At 35.3% G+C, this 21,266-nt stretch overlaps 1 long non-coding RNA gene across 1 annotated transcript in view; it reads right to left on the reverse strand.

Moving 5' to 3' along the window:
• The window catches only part of LOC118766496, a 293,006-nt gene that overhangs the window by 147,511 nt on the left and 124,229 nt on the right, over nt 1–21,266 (reverse strand). Inside the window, exon 2 of the long non-coding RNA XR_005002432.1 lies at nt 10,513–10,554. This is a non-coding gene — a long non-coding RNA (uncharacterized LOC118766496). The remainder of the gene's footprint in view (nt 1–10,512; nt 10,555–21,266) is intronic.

Genomic DNA, 21,266 nt, shown 5'->3' on the forward strand with positions numbered 1-21,266 from the left:
ACACTTTTGAAAAACGCTAAAACGTTCTACTTTGACAATTTCCATATCTAGGCATCTGAAGCAGCTGGAGCTACGATAGAACGGGCTCTTGCAATCAAAATTAAATATTGAAAAAATATTTGGCCAAATTTGGACATACAACAGTTTAACATAATAGCAACGATATATATATATTTCGTCTATTTCATGCCTATAAACGAAAATGCATACATTCTCATTCATTCACTCACTCAATCACACTTGCACTCAACCAATACATCCACCGCCTTCTTCGCACACACTCACGAACTCCCCCTCTCCACCACCGACTCACGCCTACGCACACTCACATATTCACACCGCACCACCAACCTTCACTCAACTAGCCACCTTTTCTCCCTCCACCTCCCCTTCTTTCCCTGCCTCCTCTTCCCTCACTCCATCCTTCCCTCCGTCCGTCCATCCCGCCTCCCCCCCTCTCTCTCTCTCTCTCTATCTCACACCAAATCCTCTCACATCTGTCGTGTTAAATGTCAACCCTTACAACGCTGGAACGTTTCCAGAGTGTTTCATAGAGTTGTCTCCTCATTCAATTAAATCAATGCTCTTACTTGTACTTGAACCTATTACATTTCCTTTAAACCTGACACTGACAAACATATGTAAAAGGAATCAAAACTGGCGCGATTTCAAACCGCAACAGCTTCAAGACACTTTAGCGCTAAACATCTCAGACATTTAATCCACCGTTCAATAGTTTCTGGCATACGCTACCAAACACCGATTAACTACTACTACTACTACTACTACTACTAATAATAATAGTAATAAAGTCACTGCTGCTGCCGCTACTACAGCTGCCACTAGTGCCGGCACCTCCACTAAGATTGCCACCACTAACATCACCAATGCTGCTGCTGCTGCTACTACTACTACTACTACTACTACTACTACTACTACTACTACTATAATAATAATAATAATAATGATGATAATAATAACAATACTGCTGCTGTACTACAGCTGCCACCTCCACTACTATTACTAATATTACTACTACTACTACTACTACCACCACCACAATCAATACTAATGTCAACACCATCACCATACTACTACTACTACTACTATTACTACTACTACTATTACTACTACAGCTATTGCTACTACAACTATTACTACTACAACTATTGCTACTACAACTATTACTACTACAACTATTACAACTACTACTACCACCACCACCACTACCACCACTACTGCTACTACTGCTATTGTTGTTCATGGTGTTGCTACTACCATACCGTCACCACCACCACCGACAGCCCCGTCAGAACTACAACCTTTACTACTACTACTACTACCACCACTACTATTGTCTCTGCTTCTATAACTGCTACTACCGACACCCCCGCCCCACACACCCATAAGTGCTGACCAGTAAAACTCAACGCATATCTTGCACGATACCCAATTACCACCCGACGTTACGACTCACACGACATTTCTGAAGGGCTGACATCATCCAGTAAGTGACCACAACTAAAGGGGAACATTCTGTAGAGAACAAGCGACACACATATATATAGGGAGAGGGAGGAGTTGAGGCCATGAGGTACAATGAGAAGAAGGGAAGATAAATGATAAGGAAGTGTAGGGAGAGGGAGAAGAAAAGAAAGAATGAGAGGGATAAGGAGGAGGAAGGGGAGGATGGTGAAGAATCAGAAGATGAAGGAAAAGAAGAAGAAGAAGAAGGAGATAAGAAAAGAAGGAGAGACGAAGAAGGAGAGAAGAAGAAGGAGAGAAGAAAAGAAGAGAAGAAGAAGGAGAGAAGAAAAGAAGAGAAGAAGGAGAAGGAGGAGGAGAAGAAGAAAAAGTAAAAGAGAAAGATGAAGCAGCAGAAGGTGGAGAGGAAGAAATAGAAAGAAAAGGTTACGGGGAGAAGAAGAAGAAGAAAAAAAGAAGGAAACGAAGCAGTAGAAGTAGAGGAACAAGAACAACAACAATAACAACAACAACAAGTAGAAGGACAAGTAGAAGAAGAGGAAGAGAAAGGAAGAAGAAGAAGAAGAAGAAGAAGAAGAAGAAGAAGAAGAAGAAGAAGAAGAAGAAGAAGAAAACGAAGACAAAAGAAGAAAATCTGGACGGATAACGACAAAGCAAAGAACGACTTGTTGAAAGACGCAGCGCAAAAAAGGAGAAAGGAAGAAAATAGATTTTTTAAAAAATGGCTTAAAATAGTAATTGGTGTAAAAAAAAGAACCGAAAAAATAAATGATTGGTCAGAATATAATACAGACGTTATCGAGTACAAGTAAAATTTATCTGGATAATCATAGATTCGAATGTTTGAAAGACAAATAATCTATGAGCAGACGATATATCTACTTCCGGCTAAATGTTCCCGCTGCCTCTTTCCTATTGTGACGAAGATTAAATGCCACGTATCTCTCTATCTCTGTATCTTTACTTTCAGTGCACGCGAGAATAAGAATAAGTGCTATTTCATATTTCTCTCTCATTTCAGTAAATTTCTGTTTGTGTGTGTGTAATTGAGTGTGTGTATTTGATTATGTGTATTTGAGTGTATGTGTTTGTGTGTGTGTGTTTGTGTGTGCGTGTTTGAGTGTGCGTTTGAGTGTGCGTGTGTGTTTGTGTGTGTGTGTTTGAGTGTGCGTGTTTGTGTGTGTGTGTGTTTGTGTGTGTGTGTGTTTGTGTGTGTGTGTTTGTGTGCGTGTTTGTGTGTGTGTGTGTGTTTGTGTGTGTGTGTGGTTTGTTTGTGAGTGTGTGTGTGTGTGTGTGTGGTGGGGTGAGTGTTTGTGTGTGCGTGTTTAACTGTATTTGCGTGTGTGTGTTCAGAGATTTGTATTCTCAATTTATGTCATTCATGTAAAAGAACCCAGATACATTCACGCACACATACATATACGTACACACACACACGCACACAATCACACACGTACGTATACACAATAGTTTTAAACGTGAAATTTATGCCCTGCTCAAAAACGTTACACACACAATTTCAAATAGTATATGTTCATAAGGTAACTTGCTTGTGTGTATGTGTGTTGTTGTTGTTGTTGTTGTGTGTATGCGCGTGCGAGTGTGTACGTGCGTGTGTATATATGTACGCGCACGAAGATATATATATATGTTTATGTGTGTTATGTATATATATATATAGCCATGTGCGCGTACATATGCACACACACATATATATATGCATATGTATATGTGTGCATGTGTACATGTATATACATAGTCATAGAGAGATACGGATATATATATACATACATATATATATATACATATATACATATACATATATATATATATACTATATACATACATATATTACATATATATATATATACATATATATATATATATATACATATATATATATATATAATATATATATAATATACCATACATATATACATACATATATATATATACATACATATATACATACATATATATATATATATATTACATACATATATATGTATATATAATATATATATACATACATATATACATACATATATATATACATATATACATATATATAGACATATATACATATATACATACATATATACATATATATACATATATATATATATATATACATACATATATATACATACATATATGCATATATACACATACATATATATATATACATACATATATACATACATATATATATATACATATATACATATATATACATACATATATATACATATATATATATACATACATATACATATATACATACATATATATATATAAACACAAACACGCCCCACCCCGTCACACACACACACACAAAGGCACATAAAGACACACAGACACACACACAGACAGAGAGACATACGAGCACACACACACACACACACACACACACATATGAAATCTAACGTTGATAAACATTGATTAACTCGCAATATTTGCTTGTCCCTCCACATTTCCTCACAAAGACATAATTTGTACACAACAGATACGGAAATAGGTCGCGGTCTTCGCCCACTCATCAAAGTAATTCGACGACATGCATCTTAGTCATAGACCGAATTATTTTTCTACATTAACAATGACCAACAGGCAGATCTATGCTTAATACATTACAATATTTCGTCCGTATTTATTTCCGACAGTGAAATGGTGATATATATTCATGCTGTATATGCTTTCAACGAATAACATATCTTGCAGGGAAAAGCTGTGTGCTATATAGATTTCTCATACAGAAATTAAGCCGTTGATCATTAGTCAAGTTATGCTTAAATAATAAAGCGGTTTACCGTTAACTGAAAGATTGCAGATGTTTAACTCTTGTAACTCGGTCGAATATGTTTCATCTCTTGTAAACTAGAGCGCACTTGATGACACATTATCCAGAGTAAGGTCATTATTGCGTTGTTACCGTGTAGAAATTGCCGAGAATTGGTTATCGAGTATAGATTAAGTTAAAATGGTAATTGAAATATTGTCATCTAATGGCTTGCTTAGACAATGGCGTCAAATTGAGCGAAAGATGCATTAGGAAGAGATCGTTAATTATATGGAAACTTATAAGTGTTAAGGAAGAAACGAATTATGTATTGAATATGCCTATTCATGTATATCTATCTATCTCTTTCTCTCACTCTCCATATATATATATATATATATATATATATATATATACATGCATATGTGCTCATATGCAATTATATATAATTCTACATACATACATACATATACATATATATATGGTGTGTATGTGTGTGTGTATATATATATGAATGCATTTATATATATAAATGTATGCGTATGTATATATGTATATATTATATGTATATGCATATACATATATATATATACGCACGTATATAAGTGTAACTATGTATATGTATATATATATGTATAAGTAGGCTTGTATACATACAAATGTTTGTAGATATCTATATGTATGTATATATAAATAATAGATATGTACGTATGTACTTGTATATATGTGTGAGTATATATGTGCGAATGTATGTGTGTGTGCATGTGTGTGTGTGTATTGGTACACTCCCAAAGCAAGTGTAATTATTCTATACTTACGTATGTTATATGAGAATATTTATTTCAAATATAATGAGTATCGAACAAATTAAATGTCCGTAACCTGCGGTTAGATGATACAAGGTGCATGTCAGCTTGTCTCGAACGAAGTAAAGGTGACTCTAGTACTGTATTATCGCATCCTAGGAACTACAGCTTAATCTTATATCTAATTGCAATCTGTTCGCAAACGCTAAGACTATACAGTAACTCAGCGTGTTAATATAATTCCTCATATGTATATATTTCACTAAGTCGTTGCGAGAACTCAATATAGAAGTGCTTCAGAACGAAGTGTTAGTCGAGTATAGAACAATAATACGAAAATTCACTTCGTATTCGAGGCTCCGATGTAGCTACAAGGTGTTACTCAGGTACTCAGCTATGAGAACATTGTATCTTATGGTTGAAACAGCTTTTAACTAATAAAGTTCTTAAAATATTCGCTTATTCGTGTGTCATCTCGTTTACACACACACATTTATATATATATATATATATATATATATATTATATATATATATATATATTATACATACATATACATACATATATATATGACCGCGTGTGTATCGTTGGTGATTTTCTTTCTCGTCTTCCCTTCCTTGGACTTTTCCTTTTTCTATATTTCTGACGAAGAGCTCCGTTCTAAACGTTAAATCCTCCTTCTTGCTTTCCATTCGTGACCGTCCAATAACGCTATACTTGTTCCACCTCCTCGTGCTGTTGTGTTTTCTCTTTGTTCATGTTTAGATTATCTCTCTCTCTCTCTCTCTCTCTCTCTCTCTCTCTCTCTCTCTCTGTATATATATTATATATATATATATATAAAGGCTCATTGCTTAGTGGTTAGGGTATTGCACTCATGATCGCGAAATCGTGGGTTCGATTCCGGGACCGGGCCCCGCGTTGTGTTCTTGAGTAAAGCACATTATTTCACATTGCTCTGCGACCATTTTGACATCTGACATGTGGCACCCAGTTGCACCTGTACAGCTAATGTCAATTTGATGGAGGGAGTGAGCTTATGCTTACGCAAACATTTGATCTCCATAAACAAATCATCTGTGTCGTTGTTGTTCGGTAAGAAATTTTCGAACCATCGTACGTCGTCCTACGACGGGAGAGCCCATTATATATAGCTAGGTTATATTCTATTTAAAAAAAATACTAGATTACAGTATAAAGCTCATCCACCTTCATATTTCGCCCAATCCTATCGAACAGTAGTATCATACTTACTGTCACAATTGCGTTGGGGCTTCTGTGGTGTGTGAATGGGTAATTGAATAAGTTAGAGCAAAGAAGGAGTACAGAGGAATATTTACTTGTAATCACTACAATTGTTTCCACGCAACGTAGTTTTCCAGAGAATTACGTTGTGTGGAAACAATTGTAGTGTTCCCCTCCATCCCTTCCTGTTGACTCCAACTTATTCAATTTATATATATATATATATTATATATATATTATACATAGGCGCAGGAATAACCGTGTCGTAAGTTCCGGGTTCAGTCCCACCGCGTGGCAACTTCGGCAATTGTCTTCTAATATAGCCTTGGCCCGACCAGAGCCTTGTCAGTGGATATGGTAGAGGGAAACTGAAAGAAGACCTTCGTATATATATATATATATATATATGCTTGTGTATTTTCGTTTGTCCCCTCAACATCGCTTGACAACTGAAGCTGGAGTGTTTACGTCCCCGTAGCTTAGCGGTTCGGCAAAAGCGATCGGTAGAATAAGTCCTGGGGTCGATCTGTTCGACTAAAGGCGGTGCTCCAGCATGGCCGCACTGAAATGGCTGATATAAATGTATGTATATATATATATATAAACATACATTTATATCAGTCAGTTATATATATGCACAGGTAGACAACACCACTACAGAGCATTGAAGAAACATTTCTCATGACAGCACAATTGATTAACCTCTTGACCTCTGAACAGGTGGAGGCTTATACTTATAGCTCACCATCTTTCGTACTTCGGGAAAACATCAGAGGACTTGATTAAAGTTGAAATATATATTTATAATAATACACTATTGTCCCATGTAAATTCCTAAAGGTTGAGTTGTCACTTGCGAGCAAGCATAATTTGGTCGCGTGCAACATGTTTAAGGTCACGAGTGGTCCAAGCATTTCCTCTTTGATGTGATAACAGGTTGATGAGAGTATTTCATTAGTACTAAGCTGCTACTTGTTTTCAGTTTAGTCGCGAAATCACACCAGTTGGTATACGATCTAAGTCTTATGATTGCGAACCCAGGACACGAACCACTACGCCACCTGTTTTCACAATGAAGAAAAATTCAAAGAAGCCTAATATACGTCATCTAAATTGTTATTAATGCTACTGTTGTTTATGAAAGTCACTATTGATTTTTTATCTTAATTATTATGACATTTACATAAAATAGAATAACCAGTTCTTCCTGACAGTAAGTAAACACCGTCCTTGAATGATAACAGATATGTAAACAACAGCAGTATACAATAGTCGTTAGAAGTCTAATGTTTCATCAGACTCACTATTTTTCTAAAGTTCACCGAGTACCTCTTCAGTTTCCTGGAGAAATTTATAAACTTCAGAGTAATTCTTTGTCTTGCGCGCCGCATGATTTTGGTATTTAACTAAAGCTTCATCGAAGAAAGAACCGGTTATTAACTCATAAAAATTAAGAGAGAAAACCATTTAACCATTTTTTTAAAGAACATAAATTTCTTTGTATTTTGTCACGCTTGGTTTCACTTCAAGAATGTTATATTTTTGTTCATTCTTTTTTATGGAGTGAAAAACAAAAACCGAAAAAAAAAGAAACTTTGATTTTTATAGTTTTTATGAGTGATGGCCACTTGTAGAACGTTTTTAATGAAGACATAAATGTCACTAGTGCCAATATTGGTACTTTAATATGAAAGTTTCTTATGAGAAATGTAAACAATCTAATGGCTAGGTTGAAATCAAAGGATATTACAAACTGTACACTTCAACAATTCTGCACTTTGTAATACAAACACATAACCACACATGCATACAGACACACACACACACGCACACACACACGCGCGCGCGCGCACACACACACACACACACACACACACACACACACACACACACATTAAAAAATAAAGACCATACGGACTTCCAGAACTAATATCATAAAAAATTAATTTAAGGTAATTTGATTTATTTCAATTCATTTTCCTGTATGATTAAATGATTTCTTTATGAAATTGAAACCGGTAGAATATTTTGTTAAAAATGTAAATACTTTCTTTGAGTATGATAAATTCTCAAAATATATTTTCTTGTGTTTGATTTTTAATATAAATTGATACATAATAATTCTCTTCATTTTCACACACACACACACACACACCCACCCACACAAACACACATATGTATAGATATATATGTAGACAATATATAAATAAATAAGCGGCACTGCCGCTGATCTTGCAGCAAGAAGAGTTGCTAGTTCTAACATTTCTATGAGAGATGTAAGAAGTAACTCTACTAACATTTGATGGTTTTTATACATATATACGAATCTGTGTTATGCGTGAGATATTTTTATTTCCCATAGTCAATACAATCATTGGTTCTATTTCTCCAGTTGTTTAAAAAGTTGACCAGTAAATTAATCTAATGTTTCATTAACCGTCAGGTCACTGAATCAAAGAAGGTTTGTCAAAGCCAGTTTTCTGTAATCCTCCAATTAATTGTTCAAATAATATACCAATTCACAAATGAATAATAATAATAAATGAAATAGAACCACTGGGTGTGTTTATTATTCGGCATCTGGAGATACACAATATATTGTTTCAACATACGCGAGATCACATCAAATATCTTAGAAACCAAATACTTTTATATACATATGTATATAATTATATAATTATAATAAATTATATAATTTATATACATATGTATATAATAGATATCTATATTACACAAACGCCAACATATCAAAAGCAAACTTTTAAAACCAGAGATATGCATCGAAATGACTTTTGAGTAATTGTTTAAAACAACAACTTGAATGTATCTGATTCTGACTGGAAGACCCAGATTCGACTACTGTCTATACGGCATCTATCCCAGTTTGACTGAAGAAAAATTCACGTGTGTGAAGCCGGCAGTTTGCAGATCGCGTTTTAATTGTTATCATGAAATCGACCAAATATGCACTTATACAGGTTTTGAAAGTAAGCTCCTCATATGCATATATATTTGCACACATCCATATGTATATATGGATGTGTGCAAGTTATCTCCGTAGAGATGACTCAAAATGGATTAAATCGCACTGCTAACACTAAAAATAATGCAATGTACTGGCATAGAAACATTTAATATACTCGATGGCATATTATGGTTGCAATACGAAATAGTGTCTCTACCAGCAATTACTATGTAAGAACGTATGTATATATATATGAATAAATAATCTAACATTGTAATATCCGTAAGTTGATGAACAAACTAAATTTGTTTCTCCATTTTCTTATTTGTATTTTATATATATATATATATATATACACATACAGAGTGTGATTCACGAAATCCTGTTGGTGGGGAGCCTGTAAGGGGAGAGTGTCCATGAAACTTTACAGGATTTCCGAAACAGAAAAGGAAGTATTTATTTTCTCACTCCGGAGATATAATACCAATATATGCAACGGTATGGAAGCTGCTAATGGCACTCAGATCAAAGCATGTATGAATAAAACATGAACTGATCGGAGTTGGTTTGGTAGGCTTTGGTTTGAGACCTCTTCTCTTCCATATATCAGGACCGACCAGGATGACTCAACTCAACGAAAACAATGATATATAATCGATTTCACTCTACTGTGTGGGATGTGTTGATAAAATACAGATTCATTAATGCAAGGACAATTCACGAAATCACAGTCGGCCTTGAGCATCTCTTGGAAATGATTAATATTATATGTGCAAATGGTTATTTTTAACTGAAGCTGTCCATGTTGAAAATCCGCAAATGTAACTACATGCTGAGAGGAATACCATAGAAACAAAACTGTACCAAATACATTACAACACGTTTTGTTATATGTGGTCTGTAGATTTTTAAGTTCAATTATCATGCATTAGGTTGTCAGCTAAATTCGTTCGCTTTTTCCACCCCACTGCACATCATCGTCATGTTTGAAAAGAGCTAAAATTTATTCAAATTTCAGTTATCAATCGATACATAAAACTTGTAGATGAACAACTGACCTATAAAAATCTGTGTGGAACACTGAAATAACTAAGATAGAATATATTTTTTTTAGAGAATAATAATATTGGCACGGATTTAATATGGAATAAAATAAAAAAAAATTTAAGAAAATCCGAACGAATTTATCTAACAACCCAATATATTATTTTACGTAAGAATTTTCTTCTTACCTTTTAAATATTTCGATTAATCTTTTTTCCTGTAGTAGTCAGCTGTAAAAATAAAAATAAAGATAAAATTAAACCAAAACTGAAGTTTTAAAAGTATGATAATTTTTATACTGAATCTATTCAGGTACAACATTAAATAATTCCTTATATTTGTTTCTTATTACATGCAAGGAAAATAATACTGTATTACATTTAGAAGTATGTTGGAAATTGTTTTAATATAAGATATACAACAATACAATAAATATATTCACGTACGGCGTTAATTTTTTATAGTATTCTGTGTGGAATAATACAGTGAGCTTATACAAAACTTTGAATATGGAGCAACACACTTCAAAATGACAACTTCAACAGAAATCCTGAATTCTATATGTATGTTTGTATGTGTGCATATATATATATATATATATGTGAGGGGCGTGTGCTTAGTGGTTAGGGCATTCGGCTCATGATCGTAAGGTTGTGAGTTCGATTCCGGCGACGCGTTGTGTCTTGAGCAAGACACTATTTCACGTTGCTTCCAGTCCACTCAGCTGGCAAAAATGAGTTGTGTACTTGTACTTCAAAGGGTCAGCCTTGTCAACTCTCTGTACGCTGATTATCCCCGAGAACTACGTTAAGGGTAAACGTGTCTGGAATGCTCAGCCTTTGCACGTTAATTTCACGAGCAAGCTGTTCCGTTGATCGTATCAGCTGGGACCCTCGTCGTCGTAACGGCGGGTCTTTAAAAATATTATATATATATATATATATATATATATATATATTTACAAACATGCATATCATTTATATATATATATATAGTACAAACATGCGTTTCATATATATATATATATATATATATAAATATGTCTGTATGAGAGGTTAATAAACCATATAAGGGTTATTCTTTTCTACTCTTAGGCACAAGTCCCGAAATTTTGGGGGAAGGGTCCAGTTGATTTGGCCGACCTCACCATGCAACTAGTACTTAATTTATCGACCCAGAAAAGATGAAAGGCGAAGTGGACTTCCGCAGAATTTGAACTCAGAATGTAAAGACAGATGAAATACCTATTTCTTTACTACCCACAAGGGGCTAAACACAGAGAGGACAAACAAGGACAGACAAACGGATTAAGTCGATTATATCAACCCCAATGCATAACTGCTATTTAATTTATCGACTCCGAAAGGATGAAAGGCAAAGTTGACTTCGGCAGAATTTGAACTCAGAATGTAAAGACAGACGAAATACCTATTTCATTACTACTCACAGGGGGTTAAGCACAGAGAGGGCAAACAAGTAGAGACAAACGGATTAAGTCGATTATATCGACCCCAGTGCGTAACTGGTACTTATTTAATCGACCCCGAAAGGATGAAAGGCAAAGTCGACCTAAGCGGAATTTGAACTCAGAACGTAGCGGCAGACGAAATACCGCTAAGCATTTCGCCCGGCGTGCTAACGTTTCTGCTAGCTCGCCGCCTTGCATCTAAGGGATATTAAATATCCAATATACTGCTTGATGTGTACCTACGTATTTTTAACCAAGTGCTTATTACTGCATGGCAATAATGTAATTGAATATTGGGTATGGATGAGGGAAATTGCAATTTACCCAGAATTTATAAGGCAAACAAGAAAATGGTCTTTAGGTAGTGTGTTACGCATCCCTGGTCCCCAAATAATTACAGTTATAAAGCTGAACTTGTAATCTTGATAAAGTACCGGTAAATTTCTCCTGCATGTATGTATATAATTATGTTTGTTTGTGTGTATGTATGCATGCATGTATGTATGTGTGTATGCGCGTATACGTATGTGTGTCCGCTTGTGTGTGTTACTGATATATATTTATCGAACGGCTGAGTTTCGATTTTTGACACAGTATCGGTTTTTAAACAAACACAGAAGCAGACCCCGCCATACACACACTTATTTTATTAAGGGCTTTCCATATTTCCTTATTACTCTTTATATTATGCTTGTAACAATAGCTCTCCGAAGTCCATTAACGTTTCAAAGCCTTCGTGTTCTCAAATGATTGAAATGAAAATAATGTAGTGGCGGCATATTATGTTAAAAAAGCAAAAAAAAAAAGCATAATAACGGCATTGTGTGAAAAAAAAGTAACTTTATCAATAAATGCTGATCGATAAAATATGTACTAGACTTAAATAAATATGATCAATATGATTTCCTAAGCCCTCGAAGGCGGTGCTCTAATATGGCCGAACTGGAATAAGTGAAGCCGTTCAAAATACAAAGAATTATATATGCATATGATTTAGTGTGTGCGTCCACGTGAGTGCTTGTGTATGTCACTGTGTGTGTCAGTGTGTGTATGTATGCGTCTCTATGTGAGTGTGTGAGTTTCTACGTGCGTATGTCTGTACGTCAGTGTGTATGCGTCTGTGTGTGTGTGACTATGTTAGTTTGTGTGTGCTCTATGAGACAATACATATATATATATATCTTTGCCTTCGTGTGTGTGTCTCTCTCTCTGTATTTGAGCTCGTGTGTGTCTTTGAGTGATAGTATTTGACTGTGAGTGTCTGTGTTCGTCTGTTTGCGCGCGCGTGTGTGAGTGTATATTTGTATGTGTGAGTGTGTGTGTGTCCGTGTCTCCTTGTTAGAGTGTGTATACTTGTTCACGTGTGACTATATCAGTCTGTGTTCTCTATGAGAGTGTATGTATCTGTATCTGTGTGGGTCTGTCTGTATATAACTGAGTAAGAGTATGTGACTGTGAGAGTCTGTATCCAACTGTATGAGTGTATGTGTTAGTGTTTGTGTGAGTGTCTCTTTGTTAGAGTGTGCACGCTTGCTTATGTATGGTAAAGTGAGTGTATGTTTGTCTATGTGTGAATGATAATGAGTGTTTGCTATCATTTATAACATTTTAGGTGAAGAAACAGCTTTCACACTTCTCCAATATTTTGTGATTTTAAGCTAAGAGAATGAAGTCCAAGCGAAAGAGACAAAGTTGTTACGTTTTCACATTTGGTGTTAACAGGAATTACGTAATAAACCTTACATTGCTGCTTATTTTATTTAATTAATCAGTATGCAGAATTAATTCCTTGTGCGCCTATTAAACTCTGCAAACGGATATTATATAAATCGTTGTTAAACATTCCCGATGATAATTGACAACCAAAGCAATAAAATTATTTGTGAATTATACAACAAAGAACAAAAGGATAAGACATGGTATTTTAACAAGCTGTCATATTCAGTGTATGCATCGTGGCAAATGAAGCGTATACCACTGGGATGTATCTGATATTGTCGCATCATGAAAGTGCAGCACTCAAATGGAATGATTGCACAGGTGAGTTATGACAGCAATTAAATACAACGAATATTATAGGCTGCTTTTCATGCTTTCGGATTTATCTCAAACTCTTTTATGGTCCTTCAACGTAGTAACAGAAGGGGTTTAGTCAAATGGGAGAAAAGCAGCGAGTTCACAAACTGCGTGGTGGTAAAGAGCATATTTAAAGGAGGTGGAAAATTGAAGTTCAAACTATCCATTACTAATATATATATATGTATAAAAGGTGAATTGCAAAATGCTGTGAACTGTAACAACAGCTACGGAAGCACGAATAAAATGTGCATTAATAAACACACGATCAATAAAACGAAAACAATAAGAAATTCCAGCAAAGGTATGTAATACATAAAATTGTTTCGTACACGCACAGATACACACATATATACATAAATAATTACATATATATATGTGTACGTATATATAGCATATATTATATATATGTTCGATTATTAAATGTGTTGAGCAAAGAAAATAAAACATGGTGTTCAACGTGCAAATTAACAATAGTAATAAACACCTTTTACAAATGTGCGTTATCGACTGCACGGAGGAAATGCATTCCGTTACGTAATTGAGGTATAAAACTCTTTGTACGGCACACAGTAAACCATGTTTCCTTAAGCCTACGAACAATTTATATTGATAACGTATATAGTAATCAATAATACATACGAATATTCAGCTATTTATATCAGTATGTAAATTTATAGATCCTGATGCATCCTCTTTCACTCACCTCCCTTGGTTACAGTCACGGCCTATGTATGCATGTATGTATGTATGTATGTATGCATGAATGTATGTATGTACGTATGTCATTATGGTGTTTATTTCAAGATTTCTTGGCAATAGAGAAAGAACCGGTTTCTAACCTAGATCCAAGGTTTCTTCATTGAAATTTCAACATCAACAATAGGGTTTTTGGCTTGTTTGTATGTATGTATACATACAAATATTCAGCTATTTATATCAGCACGTAAATTTATAGATCCTTATATATCCTCTTTCACTCACCTCCCTTGGTTACAGTCACGGCCTATGTATGTATGCCATTATTCAGTTTATTTCAAGATTTCTCGGCAATAGAAAAAGAACCGGTTTCTAACCTAGATCCAAGGTTTTTTCGTTGGAATTTCAACATGAACAAAAGGGTTTTGGGTTTGTTTGCATGTATGTATATGTGCTAAGTTGTATGTTCTAGTTTATGTATGTATTCTCATGCATATGGTTGCATATCTAGACATAAATAAAATTCGCCCCGTTTCCAATGGCGCATGTGTTCCCCAGCTGTACGGGATGCCACTCTATCGCAGCGTTACTCATTATCGCCAACTGAGTGGACTGGAGCAACGTGAAATGAAGTGTTTTGCTCAAAAAGACAACGTGTCGCCCGGTCCAGAAGTCGAAACCACAATCTTACGATCATGATGCTGACACTCTATCCACTAAGCCTTCACATATCTAGACAGGCTCACATATATTTAAATGATATACTTCTGGAAAGCTTTACAGATTTTTACAGTTCAAGTGATGGATTGGATCTGTAGTCTTCGAATTAGCTTTCTCCGTTCTGGTTTTGAGAAGCCTAATTTCTCAAGACTACTATTTAGGCAGTGTGTTACATATCGCAAGGCCCCAATAATTACATGTATAAACCCGAACTTGTAATCTGGATATGTATGTAGGTATTTATACATGTATATATCCATGAATTTGCAAAACGTCGTAAACTACTCGTACTCAAGCAGTGGATATCAATACGTGACCTTATCATATGCAATATATACATATATATATATTTACACATACACACACATACATATACATAACATATTCATATATTGAACAGTATAGTATATGTTTATATATGAATATTATGAATTATACACATGTCTGTGGTTCTGCATGCATGTGTGTATGTATATATATATATATATTTACACATACACGCACATACATATACATAACATTCATATAATGAACGGTATAGTATATGTTTATATATGAATATTATGAATATTCAGACATTATATACACATGTCTATGGTCCTGCATATGTGTGTGTGTATATATACATATATTTACATATATATATATATATATATGTGTGTATAAATGTATGTATGTACATATATAAACTTCATCCAAACCTAATTGAAACGAACGCTAAACGTAGAATATATTTAGTTAGGTGAAAAATATTTCAACAACTTATACTTTGTATCTTATTAAATTATCCATAGAATCGGAAACGTTTATGATTAATAAGAACACACAGAATCTTTTTAGAAACATCGTCAACGCATTCCTAAAACTAATATATTTACTCAAACTGTAATATGTAACCGAGTTAGTTCGCGACAATTAACTTATCGGATAAAACAAAAGATTTTTATTTAATTGTAGCCAGGATTTCAGTCATTTTATTGTGAAGTTTTGTTTGGTAACGTGTCATACGTCTGCTGCTATAAGTTAATCAGGTTGATCAAAGATTAACGTGTTCTTAAAAGAGGGTAATGTGCTTTTGGTCGGTAATAAGAGTGTTGCTGTTCTTTAAGGCGATGTGAGTATGTGTTTGGGTGAATGTATCTCCTGCATTATATAAAATAAAAAAAATTTATATATTCAAACTTATATCCATCCATCAATCTAATCTACACACACACACACACACACACACACACACACACACACACACACACACCATATATATATATAGGCGCAAGAGTGGCTGTGTGGTAAGTAGCTTGCTTACCAACCACATAGTTCCGGGTTCATTCCCACTGCGTGGCACCTTGGGTAAGTGCCTTCTACTATACCCTCGGGCCGACCGAAGCCTTGTGAGTGGATTTGATAGACGGAAACTGAAAGAAGCGTGTCGTATGAATGTATATATGTATGTGTGTGTATATATGTGCGTGTGTGTGTTTGTCCCCCCAACATCGCTTGACAAAAAAGACCGATAGTAATAGGCTTACAAAGAATAAGTCCTGGGGGCGATTTGCTCCTGCATGGCCGCAGTCAAAAGAGAGTAAAAGAGATACAGACTTATATCTATCTATCTATCTATCTCTCTCTCTCTCTCCTCTCTATATATATAATATATATATATATATATATATATATAATATATATATAGGCGCAGAAGTGGCTGTTTGCTAAGAATTAAGAGCAATGGAATATTTATATATATATAATCGTTGCTATTATGTTAAACTGTCGTATGTCCAAATTTGCCCAAATGCGTATTTTTCAATATTTAATTTTGCTTGCAATAGCCGTTTTTTTTAACCAAACTATCGTATCTCCAGCTCCTTCATATGAAAATTATCAGACTGTAGTGGAACGGTTTAGCATTTTTCAAAAGTGTACCAAGTCCCAGATACGACAGTTTTGCAGAAATATTTCTGACAGAAAGTCTAATACATGCATGGGTTTACGATTTTGTGCACACAACAAAGTATTATTTTAAAGCCGAAACTGGTGTTAATATAAAAAGAAATGGAATGTTGAAACTATTTTTTCGTTTTCTGAAGAAGCAGCCTTTCGGACTATTGAGACATTTGCATAATAGCAACGATATATATGTGTTTGTGTATATGCGGTAGCTACTATACTAGATAAGACGCCGTTATTGTTATAAGATAGATGTTCATAACAACAAAGTATTCAGCTGAGCAACGCAGTCTAGGTTAACTTGTGTGAAATGCAACCAGGTTATTTTTTCTTATGAATTTCAAATATACATAATGTGTTTCTATTACTTACTAACCAGAAACGGTGCACAAGTAGACTGCCATAGCTTTTTTAGATGTATCGATAAATTACTTCTTGCGAGTTGTACATCATTGAGAGCAAAATAAGGCCGATAAGTACAACCTAGTCATGAAAATCTGCGCTAATGTATTAAAAAAAAAAAATGAAAGCAATTTAGAATGTAATTCTGCTTTCTTTGAGAAGGAAAGAATTAAAAAAAATGTCGGGCAGAAATATTGGCAAAAGTAATTCAATAAACATTCTTTTCAATGATGTAAATATATGGGAAATACTATTCGATTTACAGCAGTTGTAGGCGCCGACATAACTGTCTGCTTATGAAGCCTGCTTACAAGCACGTGGTTTCAGGTTCGGTCCCACAGCGTGGCACCTTGCGCAAGTGTCTTCTAATGTAGCTCTCAGTTTGAGTAGTGGCTTATGCGTGCGTACCAGGCTTTAAAATATGTAGTATTGGGATCGATTGGCTTGATAATACTCTTTGCAGAGGTTCACTAGCATGGCTGCTGTCCAATGACTGAATCAAGTAAAGGACAATTATGTTATCACATAAACAATAGAGATAATCCGATTTGGCAAGAAATATAACGATTAATGTTTAGCTCGATCCTGATTAATGATTAACATGATTGCCCTATTTACAGTACTTCTGGGGGCGGGTAAATAGGTGATGTGTTTACTGCAGAATTTATGATGTGCTTGTATATCTAGCATTATAATAGAATAAGGCGACGAGCTGGCTGAACCGTTAGCATGCCGGGTGAAATGCGTAGCTGTATTTCGTCTGTCGTTACGTTCTGAGTTCAAATTCCGCCGAGGTCGACTTTGCCTTTCATCCTTTCGGGGTCGATAAATTAAGCACTAGTTACGCACTGGGGTCGATGTAATCGACTTAATCCGTTTGTCTGTCCTTGTTTGTCCCCTCGTGTTTAGCCCTTGTGGGTAGTAAAGAAATATAGCTAGTATTATACTTAAGAATAACAATATTTATCAGTGAAAAGAAAATGAAAGAGGTTCTCATCATAAATACGGAACAAACATGAAGGGGAAATTACTAACGTTTTAGTGAAGATCTCTTTATCTTCACTAGATTCAAAATGGAATAGACAAATTCTTTAATATCGGCCCAAAGTATACAAATTCCAGATAAACATCCATGAGGAAGTGTCAGAGAGATTAGAGTAACGAGAGAGTAAATGTGAGAGAAGCAGTGATTGCATGGAAAAACATTTGCATAATAGAAATTCGAGAACTCCGCCGCGCTTTTTGCATTAAAATTTGTATTTACATTCAGAAATGAGTGGGGGGAAGTTTTATGGCGCCAATTCAGTCTCAATTCTAAGAGAATCATATTAGTTAACCTTCAAAAACTTATTTAAACGCCTAAGATTCAAAGACATTTGTACGCATGCATATACATACATGTACATACACATAGACACACACACAAAAACACACAGAGATACACATACACACGCACAAACATTCATATATCACCATGATCCCCGTGACCGACCAGGCTACCAGGTGTTATTACACATCGCTGGTCACAATGCGCTTCGTATTTTTTTAGCCTTCAAATGACGCCACCCCGCTGGCTAAGCGAACAGGCCAATAGAAGAAAGAGTGAGAGAAATTTGTGCTGAAAGTGTACAGTAGGGATCGCCACCACCCCCTGCCGGAACCTCGTGGACCTTTAGGTGTTTTCGCTCAATAAACACTTATAACGCGATCCTACAACCGTGAGTCCGCTACCCTAACCACTGGGTCGTTGCGCCTCCACACATTCATATATATATATATAGGCCTGCATATGTATGTGCCTAATACTACTTCGTGATGTATCGAGTAACTTATTTTACAACAGTACCTAACGAAAAAAACATACACACAAACACACACGTATATATCTTTATGCATGTTGGTGGGGGGGGGGTGTCCCATAGTTTCATATATTTGTGTATAGAAATATTTTGTGTACCAAAATTAGAAGGAAATACATGCTTGACCTGGCCAGACCAACTGTCAATTTTAGTTTAGCTATTGAACAATAAACTAAAGCCTAATGTCAAACGCATGGTTTCAATGCTCAAACAGCCGTAACGACATGGATTCCCAAAGTTTTTTTTTTTTTCCAATTCCTTTTTCACTCTCGGATATTGATTTCTTGTGATTTGGCACAGAACAACAATTGTTCCATCTGAGGACTTCAGTCGACTTAACTGATCTCATTATGATACTGGTATATATTACTGCCATATCACTGCTTGTCGTTCTTGGAGTTGTTTAACCTCATATCATCCCTGATAAAGCGAATTTTGATTAAAATTGCGTTCCATTTCTTTCTCCGCGAAATGCTATATCTAGGATTTCTTTCTGAGTTCCTTCTGCTTTGGAAATGTTAGGGTAAAACTTGATCGACATCAGGCGGTTGCATTCAACTAGTCTGTAGCCTAACCTACAACGCAGAGGCTTCCTCGATTTCCAGTAATATTACTGTTACTCATAAGTAACGCAAGGAGGCGCAATGGCCCAGTGGTTAGGGCTGCAGACTCGCCCTCGGAGGATCGCGGTTTCGATTCCCAGACTGGGCGTTGTGTGTTTTTATCGAACGAAAACACCTAAAAAGCTCCACGATGCTCCAGTAGGAGGTGGTGTTGACCCCCTGTTGTACTCTTTCGCCACAACTTTCTCTCACTCTTTCTTCCTGATTCTTGAGTAACGCTGCGATGGACTGGCGTCACGTCCAGCTGGGGGGGGGGGCACATACGTCAGAGAAACCGGGAAATCGGACCCATGAGTCTGGCTAGGCTTGAAAAGGGCAACGTTTATCGTTTGATAGGTAACGCAATCTATCCATTGCCAGAATGCAGAAAGATCAAAAATAGAGCCTGGGGTGCATTGTTAGGTAGTTATCTACTTTCTCGATCCAATTTTTGCGCTTGATACTTCTTTATGAATTCTGACTTTTGTTTTCTTATCAAAGAAACAATTATATTATAACTCGGAAGAAATGCAGTAAATCGAGTAGGTGATAGCAGGTTATCAGTATTTATTTTGCTAAACCTGGATGATTAAAACGTATGTAGAAGTTACGGAATATCAACCATGAACTAACAGAGATAAAATTAAACAAAGCAGTGAATCTTGCCCCATTTTGGTCTCAATCAACATCTCTACCACCCCTTAGGTACATTTATAACGGTTGCCTGATGGTATGCTGCTAAATAAGATTATATATATATAATACGTTATTAACTTGACTAGCTAAAGATTTTTCTGCTATAAGTTCCCTCATAGCTGGGTGTTCACACATCATATGCTTGGCTCTCAGGCAGGCATATGATGTTGCACAACTATTCAACTATGAAGGCACTACATCTTATGGGAGGAAGAAATGTAAACTGTAATGAAATTGCTAACATAGTCCCTGTTCCCTTGTCATTCATTAACTCATATTAACCTTTGTACTTGCCTAAAGTCTTACTCTAAAGCATTCGTATATTGAGTTCTAACAACTGGCTATTATTATAGCTAAGCATAACCGAACTCATCATATAGATATAATATATATAATATATATATATCTATGTATACGTAATATATATATATATATATGTATACGTATATATATAATATATATATATATATATA

The sequence above is a fragment of the Octopus sinensis genome, linkage group LG1 (assembly GCF_006345805.1).
Source record: "Octopus sinensis linkage group LG1, ASM634580v1, whole genome shotgun sequence".
In the NCBI taxonomy this organism is placed as follows: domain Eukaryota; kingdom Metazoa; phylum Mollusca; class Cephalopoda; order Octopoda; family Octopodidae; genus Octopus; species Octopus sinensis.